A 13411-nucleotide genomic window follows, 5' to 3' on the forward strand; every position below is an offset into this window, starting at 1 on the left:
TGGCTTATTTTTGTGTAGCTTTTTACACTGCTTTTTATCTGTAAATAATTAAGCAAAAACTAGACAAATTCCAATTAAAAATATTATGAATAAAAATAATGGATTTGTTTAATTAAAGCTTAAATATTTTAATATTATATAAATCAAAAGCAATATTTATGGTGCATTTTCATGCACTAATCAATTCCCACTTGCTGGAAGTTTTTTCTCATTGTCTCTACTCTCGTGCCAAAACATGTTTCATGGAAATAGGTATAAATTTCCTATTCCAAATCACAATTCTTCATACGTAGATTCTTAAATCTAATTTCAAACTCGTTTCTGAACCTTTTTCCCCTCTAGGCCGAATCCTAGCTCAAGAGGCAAATTACACATATTTGTGTATCTCAGTTTCTGAATCTTAATCTGTTCATTTCTGAGCTTTAAAACTGTTATTCATTCTCTAGAACCAATTACTAACTCATTTCTGAGCAATTACTACCGCCTTATTTTTCTCGCTTCCCAAGTTTTTAATAACTCGTTCTACTTCTGATTTCGGTACCTGGAGTCAAGATTCGCATTCCTGAACACAGATTCCAACATAAAATTGAACAAAACACATGTTCTTTCTTAATCTAGGCTCACAGATTTTCAATGAAAATCCACCAAAACTTCGTTCAATTGTTTTAATACTTACACCGTTAAACCCCTATTACGATGCTCTATAAAACTTCGGTTTCGATTTTTACTTTAACAGAAGTTTTTCTGAGATGGGTTACTATTCATCCAAATTAAGAAATCATAGAATTCTCATGAAAAATCCGAAATCTTACCTCCAGAAGTTAAGGTTTTTCGCTAGAACGTCTCAGGTTACATTTCTACCAGACTGAACGAAAGAAATTTCGGTGAAAATACTTGATTTCCCTTTCTCCGTCTTTCTCTAAAATATTTTCTCTTTACTTCACTCTCTCATGTATTTTCTCCTTTTCTCTGCTATGCCTTACATAAATGGCATTAGTAAGTTTTTTTGTGGTTTTACAACTTGAGTTATCAAGTTTAACGTGAGTCACCAAGCTGAATAAACTTAAGCGTATAACAATGCCAAGTGGTATATCTGCATGTGAGGTATATATCCACCTCACGGTAACAATCCTTTTTACTTGTACTTTTTTTTTAAAACGTACTTTGAGGTAATCTTATATATATAGATACTATAACTTGGTTCAGCCTGCTTTTGTTCTTTGCCAAATTAAAGATACGTGCTAGCAAATGAGTGGGTTCTATACTCCTCAAATTTTTCTTGTCGAGTCCCAACTTTCTGTTTTTCAAAACAAGTCTCTTTCTGGTACCGATAATCTCACACCTGGTACAGGGTCCGTACGGCTTTTCTAGACTGTCGAGTACCCTGGGTCAAACTTTTCACATTTAACCCAATTCCCTTGGGTATCTCATTAATCAGTCTCTTTTTCTGAAATTTTCATTTCAATTGATTCAGAATTGCCCAAAACGCTTACCTTTACCCTACTGGTTTTTGAGCAGTTTCCCGCTTTAACTGAATCGGGAAAATCTTGTTTCAGGAACTATTGCTATTTTCCTCACTTCTAATATTTATACTCTTTTTCTAATTGGTCATTTGGTCACATACCAAATATTTTAGTTTTTCATAACTAAAATATTCCCGCTAAAATTTCTAACTTTTAACTGATATTTCACTATTGATAACTGATATTTATGAATTTTCTCTGTAAAAATATTCGTATTATAACTTTACACTCTTCGGGAAATTTGACCCCGTACATAAAGTTTCTACATATCATTTTCTTGATCACATCAACATTTCTAGTACTTTCTATTCCGGAAAGAATTATGGTCAAATGCCGGACTGTCCGGATTATACCTAAAATTTTCGCGGTTGTTACATTCACCCCTCCTTACGAAATTTTCGTCCCCAAAATCAGAACAAATGGGGGTACTTTTGTCTGATTTCTTCTTCTACTTCCCAAGTGGCTTCTGCATTATTGTGATTTTTCCACTGAACTTTAACCATTGGGATACTACGACTTCTGAGTTTCCTTTCTTCTCTGGCTAGAATCTGAACTAGTTATTCCTCATAGGACAAATCTTTGTGAACCTGGATAGGCTCATACTGTAACACCTCCGATGGATCCGAGATATACTTTTGGAGCATTGCTACATGAAACACACTGTGTACTGAAGCCAAATCTAGCAGCAGAGCTAGTCGGTAAGCTACCTTTCCTATTCTTACAATGATCTCGAAAGGTCCTATGTACCATGGGCTCAGCTTACCTCTCTTCCCAAAACGCATCACATCCATCATTGGTGCGACTTTTAGGAATACGGAGTCCCTTAATGAAAATTTCAAGGGTCTCCGGCGTTTATCGGCATAACTCTTCTGCCGGCGCTGAGCCGTCTCTAATCTTCTGCGGATCTTTTGCACTGTCTCTATGGCCTCTTGAAACAATTATGTAGTGTGAAGCTGCTTTTCCCGAGTATCATACCTAGGAACTGGTGATCTACATTTCCTTCCGTAAAGTGCTTCAAACGGAGGTGTCCCAGGGATGCTGAGGGGTGCCCCGGCGGTGCCGCAGGGGTGCCCATAGGTGCCTCGGGGGTGCCCCCGGGGTTGTCCCGGGGGTTTCCTGGGGTTGTCCCGGGGGTGTTCTGCGGGTGTCCCGGGGGTGTCCCGGGGATGACCCGGGGTGCCCTGGCGGTGCCCCAGGGGTGCCCCAAGGGTGTCCCAGGCGTGCCGCAGGGGTGCCCTAGGGGTGTCATGGGGCTGTCCCGGGGGTGCCCTTGGGGTGTCCCGCCATTGTCCCGGTGGTGCCCCGGGGGTGTCCCGGGCTTGCCTCGGCGGTGCCCCAGGGGTGTCCCGGGCTTGCCCCGGGCTTGACCCGGGGGCATCCCGGGGTGTCCCCGGGGGTGTCCCGGGGTGCCCCGGGGGTTTCCCGGTGTTGCCCTAGGGGTGTCCCATGCTGCCCCTGGGGGTGCCCCGGCAGGGCTCCGGGGGTGCCCCGGGGTGTCCCCGGGAGGGCCTTGGGGGTGCCCCGGGGTGTCCTCCGGGGACTCCCAGGGGTGCCCTGGGGGTGCCCCGGGGGTCTCCTGGGGGTTTCCCAGCGGTGTCCCGTGGGTGCCTTGGGGATGCCCCGGGGGTGTCCTCGGGGTGCCCCGGGGGTTCCACAGGGGTGCGCTGGGGGTGCCCCGGTAATGTTCCGGGGGTTTCCCGCGCGTCTCCCAGGGGTATCCCGGGGGTGTCCCGAGGATGTCCCGGGGGTGCCCCAGCGGTGCTGCGGGGTTGCCCCCGGTGTCTCCCGGGGTTGTCCCGAGGGTGTCACGGGGGTGCCCCGTGGGTGTACCGGGGTTTTCCCAAGGGTGCCCCGGGAGTGTCCCGGGGGTGCCCCAGGGGTGTGCCGGGGGTGCTCCAGGGGTCTCCCGTAGGTGTCTCGGGGTTTCCCAGGGGGTGTCCCGGGGGTGCCCCAAGGGTGTCCCAGGGGTGCCCCGGGTATCACGGGGGTGTGCCGGCGGTGTCCCGGGGTTGCCCCATAGGTGTCTCGGGCGTCACCCGGGGGTCTTCCGCGGGTCTCCCGGGTGTCTCCTGTGGGTGTCCCGGACGGGGGTTTCCGGGGGTCGACCGGGGCTCTCCCGGGGGTTTCCCGGGGTGCCCTAAGGGTGCCCCAAGGGTGGCGAGGGTGCCCCAGGGGTGTCTCGGGGGTGCCGTGGGGGTGTCCCGGCGTTGTCCCAGTGGTGCCCCGGAGGTGTCCTGGGGTTACCCCGGGGGCGCCCCAGTGGTGCGCCGGGGGAGCCCTGGGGGTGTCCTGAGGGTGTCCCGGTGGTACGCCGGGGGTGCCCCGGGGGCGTCCCGAGGGTGTCTTGGGGTTACCCCGGGGGTGCCCCGCCATTATCCCGATGGTGTCCCGGGAGTGCCACCGGGGTTCCCTGTGGGTGCCCCAAGGGCTGCCCCGGGGGTGTCCCGGGTAGGGCCGACAATTTCGGACACGACACGATGAAACGACACGAGATAAATGGGTTTAGACCGCACGATTATTTATTGGGTCGTTAACGGGCTGGCATGAATAACACGAAAATAAACGGGTTGGATTCGTGCTAGCCCGTTTAACACGCTTAACCCGTTTAGTTATACGGGTCATAATCGGTCCGACACGACACGACCCGAACCGACCCGTTTATTAATCCATATATATATATATTAAGATAAAACCCTAGCTTCTCTAATTCTCTTTCTCTCATTCTCTCATTCTCTCTCATTCTCTCTCATTCTCTCACAGCCCGTTTTATTTATATTCTCTCATTTGCATGAAGGGTGTTTGATAAAAGGGTTAACTTAATTTAACACTCTAACTTTTAAATAAGTTATGGTATGTTGATAAAATTACAAAATGCCAATGGACTTGTAGATGGATGATTTGTAGATGAACTTGTAGATGGTTGATTACAAAATGCCAATGGATGATTTGTAATGGATAAACCTAAACTTTAAATATGTTTCATGCTTTATGCACTTAAATATGCCAATGGACTTGTAGATGGTTGATTATGTTTTATGCACTTAAATTTTCAAATATTTGGTTATGTTTTCAAACTTTTTTAGATGTTTAGTAATTGGTATGTTTCGAAACATATGTCATAAGTGATATTTTAGATATTTTAATATGTGTTGGCTATTATGCATGATTTTAACTATAAGTGATATTAAGTAGTCAATTAATATAGTTTTGAATACAATATAAAATTCACTATTTTTGCTAGTTGGGTCATAAACGTGTTTTTTTCGTGTCGGCCCGTCACGGCACGTTTAATAATCGTGTTCGCGTGTCGTGTCATGTTAACCGTGTTATTAGCGTGTCGTGTTCATGTTTGGGTTTCTGACACGTTTATTAATCGTGTCGTGTTCGTGCTCACTATAATCGTGTCGTGTCGTAATCGTGTCGGCCCGAACACGGCCCGCGAACACGAATTGCCAGCCTTAGTCCCGGGGGTGTCCCGAGGGTGCCCTGGGGGTTCCCCGGGGGTACACCAAGGGTGTCCCGGGGATGCCCCGGTAGTGTCCTGGGGGTGCCCCGGGGGTTCCCAGACGATGCCCCAAGGGTGTCCCGGGCGTGCCCCGGGGATCTCCTGGGGTTCTCCCGCGGGTCTCCCGGGTGTGTCCTGGGGGTCTCCAGGGGGTGTCCCGGGGGTCGCCCGGGGATCCCCCGCGGTCTCCCGAGTGTCTCCCGGGTGTGTCTCGGGCGTCTCCCAGTGGTGTCCCGGGGGTGCCCGGCGGTGCCTCGGGGGTCTCCTGGGGATCTCCTAGGGCTCTTTTGGGGGTGTCCCGGGGTTGCTCCGAGGGTGCCCCGGGGGCGCCCCAAGGGTGTGCCAGGGGTGCTCCGGGGGTCTCCCGCGGGTGTCCCGGGGGTGTCCCTAGGATACCTCGGGGGTTCCCCGGGGGTGCCCAAAGGGTGTCTCAGGGGTGCCCCGGAGGTGTCCCGCCACTGTCCCGGTGGTGTCCCGTTGTTGCCCCGGGGGTGCCCTGGGCGTGCCCCGGGGGTGTCCTGGGGGTTCCCCGGGGGAGCCCCAAGGGTGTCTCAGGGGTGCCCGGGGGTGTCACGAGGGTGTCCCGGAGGTGCCCCGGGGGCGCCTTGGGGGTGTCCCGGGGGTCTCCAGGGGCTGTCCCGGGGATGTCCTGGGTGTGCACGGGGTTGCCCCAGGTGTCGCCCGGGTGTCTCCCGGGGGTGCCTAGGGGTCTACCGGGCGTGTCACGGGGGTTCCTGGGGGTCTAATGTGGCCCTCCCAGGCGTCTCCCAGGGGTTCCCCGGGCGTGCCCTATGGTGCCCCGGGGTGTCGGGGGTGCCCCAGGAGTGTCCCGAGCGTGTCACAGCGTTGTCCCGATGGTGCCCCGGAGGTGTCCCGAGGTTGCCCTGGGGCTGCCCCGCGAGTGTGCTGGGGGTGCCCCGGGGGTTCCCCGGGGCTGCCCTTGGGGTGCCTTAAGGGTGTCTCAGGGGTGCGCCGGGGGTATCCCGGCATTGTACCAGTGGTGCCCCGAGGGTGTCCCGGGTTTCCCCCGTGCCCCGGGGGTGTCCCAGGGAGGTCATGGGAGTGTCCCGGGGGTGTCCCGGGGATGCCCCGGCTGTGTCCCGGGGGTGCCCAGGGGGTGTCCAGGGGGTGTCTAGGGGTGCCCCGGGAGTTCTCCTGGGGTGCCCCGGGGGTCTCCGGGGGTGTCCCCGGGATGTCCCGGGTGTACCCGGGGGTCGCCCGGGGGCCTCCCGGGTGTCTCCCCGGGGTGCCCCAGGGGTTCTCCCGGGGGTGCGCTGGAGGAGCCCGGGGGTGCCCCGCAGGTGCCCTGGGGGTGCCCTAGTGGTGTCCCGGGGGTCTCCTGGGGGTGTCCCGCCATTGTCCCGGTGGTGCCCCGGGGTGTCCCGGGTGTGCCCCGGGGGTGTCCCCGGTGTGTGCCGTGGGTGCCCCCGCGGTGTGCCGGGGGTCCCCCGGGGGTGCTCTGGGGGTCCCCGCGGGTGTCTCAGGGGTGCCCTGGCGGTGCCCAGGGGTTTCCTCGGGCGTGTTATGGGGTTGTCCTGGGGGTGCCCCGGGGGTGTCCCGGGGTTGTCCTGGGGGTTCCCCGGGGTTGCCCCGGGGGTGTCCTGGGGGTGCCCCGGGGGTGCCCCAAGGGTGTCCCGGGGCTGCCCAAGGGGTGTCCCGGGTGTGCCTCGGGAGTGTCCCGGGGTTTCCCCGAGGGTGTCCCGGGGCTTCCCCGGCGTGCCCGGCCATTGTCCCGATGGCGTCCCGGGGGTGTCCTGGGGTTGCGCCGGGGGTGTCCCGGGGGTGCACCGGGGGTGTCCCGCGGGTGCTCCTAGGGTCTCCCGAGGGTGTCCCGGGAATGTTCTGAGGGTGTCCCGGGAGTGCCCCTGGGGTGCCCCAAGGGTCTCCCGGGGGTGTCCCGAGGGTGCCCCGGGGGTTCCCTTGGGGTGCCCCAAAGGTGTCCCAGGGGTGTCCCGGGGGGTTCTGTCTCACCATCCACTTGCAAGAAAAAGGACAAGGGTAAAGCACCATATGGAATGGAAGTAGATGAGTTAGATTTGATGAAGGTAGTAGTTACTAATGTTTTATATTTTTTCAGGAATTTGATGATGTTTCCAGTGATTTGTTTTATGCTTCGAACCAAAAATCATAGTTGGAATTGTATTTGGACGAACCTAGAATAAAACATAGTTATCAGTTGGATAGTCTCTCCTATTGGAAGACAAATTAGTGCCGCTGCCCAATTCTTTCTGCCATGGCCCGTGATTTATTATGCATTCTTGTAGCAATAGTTACTTCATAGGCTGCATTTAGTGTTGGCGATCGTGTGCTTGATAAGTTCCGTAGCTCTCTTAAACATGAGACTGTTGACGCAATTGTATGTACAAGGGATTAGTTGTATGGAAATGAAGGTATATTCTTCAAGTTCTTCATTGTTCTCTTAAATATTGTTACTCTCAGTCTCACAAATACTAATCAGTAACTCTTTTTCCTAGATGGATTCAAAGTACTTCATGAAGATATGGATGAGCTCATCAACAATGTCGTTGATCTTAACATACATTCTGCAAAAACTGTCAACCAAGAATCTAACTCCGGATGCGCTTGAATTTGATTTTTATTATGGTTGTGTAATGTTTTTTTTTTTTTTGCTTCCTTTGAACTATGTAGTTTTAGGACTTTGTCATGCAGGTTTCACTGACTAAAAAACATTGGATAATAGCTAGCTAACGGTTTTACTTGTTTTTGCCTAAAGGAATCTCTTTTTATAAGTTGTGAACTAGCTAGGTACGAGCGATTGAGAAGTAGATGAGCTAAATAACTATAGAACCAGTCATTTCTCTGAAACTATATGGTTTTGTTTGGTGTTGGAACTTTATTATCTATGCTTGGACTTTGGTACTTTGTTAAGATCTTTACAAAATGGACTGAAATTTACAATTTCGTGTCAATTTTGGTTCAATAGATTTGTGTCATGTCTCAGGTTCGCTGGTCAATTCGTGTCGCGTGTCACTTTTGGTTCGTGTCATGTCAACACGCAACTTGACTGTGTCGTGTTCGTGTCGCGGTTCTCAATTATTTTTGTGTCACGGGTCGGGTGCGGGTCATATGAAAAAATAATTAACACGGCACAAACACGACACGTGACACGAATTGACACCCCTAGCCCCGAGGGTGTCCCGGGGGTGTCCCGGGAGTGCCCCGCGGGTGCCCCGGGGGTCTCCCAGGGGTGTCCCGGGGGTGCCCCGGGCGTCTCCTGGGGGTTCCCCAAGGGTGCCCCGGGGGTGTCCCAGGGGTGCCCTGGGGGTCTCCAAGGCACGTCCCGGGGATGCCCCGGGGGTATCCCAGGGGTCTCCCGGGGGTGTGTCAGGGGTGTCCCGCACGTGTCCCGCAGGTGTCCAGGGTGTCTCCCGGGGGTGCCCCGGGTATTCCCAGGGGTGCCCCAAGGGTACCCCGGGGGTGTCTGGGGGTGCCCCAGGCGTCTCCCGGGGATCTCCCGGGGGTTCCCCAAGGGTGCCCTGGGGGTGTCCCGGGGGTCTCCAGGGCGCGTCCCGGGGGTGCCCGGGGATGCCCAGGGGGGTGTGTCAGGGGTGTCCTGCACGTGTCCTGCGGGTGTCTCCCGGGGGTACCCCGGGTATTCCCTGGGGTACCCTGGGGGTGTCCCGGGGGTGTCCTGGGATTGCCCCGTGGGTGTCCCGGGGTTGCCCCGGGGGCGTCTCGGGGGTCTCCCAGGGGTGCCGCAGGGGTGTCCCGGGGTTGCCCTGGGGGTTCCCCGGCAGTGCCCCAGGGGTGTCCCGAGGGTGTGCCAGGGGTGCCCCGCGGGTGTCCCGCGGGTGTCCAGGGGGTCTCCCGGGGGTGTCACGGGGGTGCCCCGGGGGTGTCCCCGAGGAGTCCCGGGTGTGCCCTGGGGTACGTCGAGAGTGCTCCAGGGGTGCCCGGTGATGCCCCGGGGGTGCACCGAGGAGTCCTGGGGATGTCTCAGGGATGCCCGGGGTGCCTAGCGGTGCCGCATGGGTGCCCAGAAGTGCCAGGGGGTGCCCCAGGGGTCTCCCGCAGTTGTCCCGGGGGTGTCCAGGCGGTCTCCCGAGGGTGTCCAGGTGGTCTCCCGGGGGTGCCCCGCCGGTTTCCCGGGGGTGTCCTGGGATTGCCCCAGGGGTGCCCCGGGGGTGTGCCGAGGGTGTCCCGCGGGTGTCCCGGGTGATGCAAGGGCTCCTACCGTTGTTTAGTCGTTTAGGCACTCCTATTGTCGTTTAGTCACTTAAGCTTTCGTTGTTCAGTCAGTCTTCCTTTTTCTTGTCGTTGTGCGCCCAGCAAGTCATTTTCTTATGTTGTAATCCTAGCTATATATAGCTGATTGTCATATGTATTTGAACTTAATGAATTTTACCCTAATTTGCTGAGCCAATTAAAGTCTTGCTATTACTTTGTTCTGTGGATAATAGGGCTCGGCTTGCACAGCCGACCCATCTAGTATAACCAGAAAAGACCCAGCTGCCGCCTACATCAGGTTTGGTATCAGAGCCGAGGCTTTCCCAAGGCGTGATGGCCAGTGGCGAGGCTAGCCTTCCCCAGATTGATGACGAGGACAAAAACATCCCAGCTCTCTGGGCTGCCATTTCGAAGCTCGAGCATAAGTTTGAGGTTAGCTTCTAACTTCTTAATCGCAACCTCCAGTAGGTTATCAACCACATCAGAGCTGCCACCCCCAACCAACGGAGGGATGCTCCGCCATTACCTCGAGAGCGGGAGGTCACACAAACTCCGCCGCCAGTGAATAGTTGACAACGTCTACATCGACGACCCGTGGAGCAGGACGTTGAGCTTCTTGAAGAGCTAGAAGCAGGAGATGTCGCGGCTTCACCACTGCAACCAGCGCCTCCAGATCTAGACTTCGAGGAGGACTTTGATCTGTGGCTCAACCGAGGCACTAGTTATGAACCGCGAAACCCTCATTTTAATGGGGACTGAAACTCAGATTTTAGATTTAAATTGGAGTTACCTAGCTTTAATGGACATCTGGACATTGAGGATTACCTCGATTGGGAGCATAAGGTAGACAATTTCTTCGAGAATGTACCGGAAGATAAGAAGACTAAGTTTGTGGCGTCCAAGCTAACCAAAGGGGCTGCCGCCTGGTGAAACAACTGATGCGATAACGGTTCTTGCCGGATGACTTTGAGCAGACCTTATTTCGGTAGTACCAATGATGTTCGCAATGGGGTCGAAGCGTCAGAGAATACACCAAAGAGTATTATCGACTAAACGCCTACAACAATCTCCCGGAGTCAAAGGACCAATAAATCGCTAGGTACGTCAGAGGGTTGAGGGAGAGCATCTAGGATCAGCTCACGCTGAGGCCTATTTAGAACCTCACTGAAGCAATCACACTGGCCGACGGTGTGAGAAGGTACAAACGAACCCTCGCAACGTCCTCCAGCGGTACCTCACGGGAAGGCCCCCGTTGAAAGTCAGAAGGCGCCCGCCCCGGCACAGCTCCCTTCAGTCCAAGTGGCTAACAACCCCTATGCCCGACCCATAGCCGGGAAGTGCTACTGTTGTAACAAGCCGGGACATCGATCCAACGAGTGTCCCCTTCGCAAACTAATCAACCTCATCAGTGAGTTGGGCATTGACAACGAAGAAGAGGAAATTGAAGCGATTGAGGAAGGACCCGAAGAGGTAGAACAAGTATTCAGAGATGAGGGAGACCGAATCGCTTGCGTGGTACAGCGAATTTTGCTGTCACCCAGGCAACACAGTGCGAACCAACGCCATTTTATTTTTCAGACTCGGTGCACGGTCAACATGAAAGTGTGTGCCTTATTATTGACAGTGGCAAAAGTGACAACTTCGTTTCAAAGGCTTTGGTCAAAACCCTCAACCTCCCTACCGAGAAACATCCCCGGCCCTACAAGATTGGGTGGATCAAGAAGGGGGTCGAAGCTTCGGTAGACACCATCTGCAATGTTCTCTTCTCCATCGGCAGCCATTACCAAGATAATGTTGTTTGCGATGTCATTGAGATGGATACATCACACATCCTCGTTGGCCGACCTTGGGAGTTTGATGTGAATGCTAAACACGACGGTAGGACAAATTGCTATGAGTTCACTTGGCTTGGCAAAAAGATAGCTCTCATGCCGCTTTCCCCTCACGAGCAAGTCGCTGCCCAGGGTGATCGAAAGGGGCGACTATTCCTTACAACTCCGGGAAAACCATTTGAGCAAGACCTCCGAGCCGCGAAGGTGATCATAGTTCTAGTCTCAAAGGGGACAGAGGCGGCTTCTGATCCCATATCCCAAGAAGTGTAGGCTTTAATGAAGGAATTCAGTGACCTTACCCCAAATGAACTACTAGAGGAGCTACCCCCAATGAGGGAGATCCAACACTGCATCGATCCCACTCCCAGTACGAGCTTGCCAAACCTCCCACATTACCGGATGGGGCCCCTCGAGCATGATACCCTACAACGGATGGTAGAAGACCTTCTGTAAAAGCAACTCATCCGACCTAGCCTGAGTCCGTGCGCCGTGCCAGCCCTGCTAGTGCCTAAAAAGGATGGCAGTTGGCAGATGTACGTCGACAGCCGAGCCATAAACAGGATAACCGTTAAATATCGATTCCCCATTCCACGTCTTGAAGATATGCTTGACAAGCTCGATGGCTCGAAAGTGTTTTCCAAGCTTGACCTCCGGAGCGGCTGCCATCAAATTCAAATCTGGCCAGGGGACGAATGGAAGACCGCCTTCAAAACACGGGAGGGTTTGTATGAGTGGCAAGTTATGCCATTCGGCCTCTGTAACGCGCCAAGCACCTTTATGCGGCTCATGAATCATGTTCTCAAGCCTTTTATCAGACGGTTTATGGTCGTTTACTTTGATGACATTCTAATCTACAGTAAAGACCCCACGGAGCACATGATGCAGCTTAGGGAGGTGCTAACGGCCCTGAGGGAACACAAGCTTTTCCTCAATCTTAAGAAGTGTGAGTTCCTTACTAATAAGTTACTTTTCCTGGGATTTGTGCTTAGTGCGCAGGGCATTGAGGCGGATGAGTGCAAGGTGGAAGCAATCCGCAACTGGCTAACCCCCAGCATGATGTTCAGAGCTTACATGGACTGGCCACATTCTATCGGTGATTTATTCAACACTTTAGCACACTCATAGCGCCCATCACGGATTGCTTGAAATAGGGCCGGTTCACATGGAGGGTCGAGCAAGAACAGAGCTTCACTTTGGTCAAAGAGAAGCTCAGTACAACTCATGTATTGGCCCTGCCAAACTTTGACAAGGTTTTTAAGGTCGAGACTGACACTTCCATGGTTGGCATAAGGGCAGTGCTCACTCAAGATGGGAGGCCGATTGACTTCTTCAGCGAGAAGTTTAGAGAACCCAGATGCAAGTGGAGCACCTACGAGCAGGAATTTTTTGTTGTCGTACGGGCCCTGCAGCACTGGGAGCCATACCTCTTCTCCAAAGAATTCTTCCTCCACAGCGATCACCAAGCTTTACGGTACATCCACTCTCAAAAGGCCACTAACCGGATGCACACTAGATGGGTCCTCTACCTTCAGCGGTTCAACTTTGTGATCCAACATAAGTCTGGGAAATCAAACAAATTGGCAGACGCCCTCAGCCGTAAACCGCATCTGCTCACCACCTTAGCAATAGAGGTAACTAACCTTGAAAGTTTGCGCGACCAATACGCCGATGATGAAGATTTTGATGCTCTTTGGGTGCGGTGTTCTATCGGTGACCAAGTCACTGACTATCACATCCACTATGGGTACTTACTGAAGGGTGGCCAGCTTTGCATTCCTCATTCATCCCTCGAGGAACATTTGATCAGGGAGCTACATGCAGGAGGATTAGTAGCCCACCCCGGGTGAGATAGGTCCTATGAGCTCCTCACCGACCGGTTCTTCTGGCCCCATATACGGAAGGAAATAGCTAACTTTGTTCGGCGGTGTGGGATATGCCAACGCGCGAAAGGACATGGCCAAAACACCAGCCTCTATTAGCCCATCCCTATTCCGGACAACATTTGAGAGGACTTGAGCATTGAATTTGTCCTCAGCCTGCCAAAGACCCCTCGCCACTTTGACTATGTCATGGTGGTCGTGGATCGTTTCTCGAAGATGGCTCATTTCGTCGCCTGTAAGAAGACCGCGGACGCAAGTAATATGGCTCAGTTATTCTTTAAAGAGATCGTACACCTCGATGGAGTCTCAAAAACCATCACTTCCGACTGAGACGTCAAGTTCATCAACCACTTTTGGAGAGAACTCTAGAAACGATTTGACACCTCTCTTCAGTTTAGCAGCATTACCCATCCACAGACAGTCAAACCGAGGTGGTGAACCAGATGTTGGGTAGCATGATTCGATGCCTGGCCGCAGATCAAC

The sequence above is a fragment of the Morus notabilis genome, unplaced genomic scaffold, assembly GCF_000414095.1.
Source record: "Morus notabilis unplaced genomic scaffold, ASM41409v2 Scaffold312, whole genome shotgun sequence".
Taxonomy (NCBI): Eukaryota; Viridiplantae; Streptophyta; class Magnoliopsida; order Rosales; family Moraceae; genus Morus; species Morus notabilis.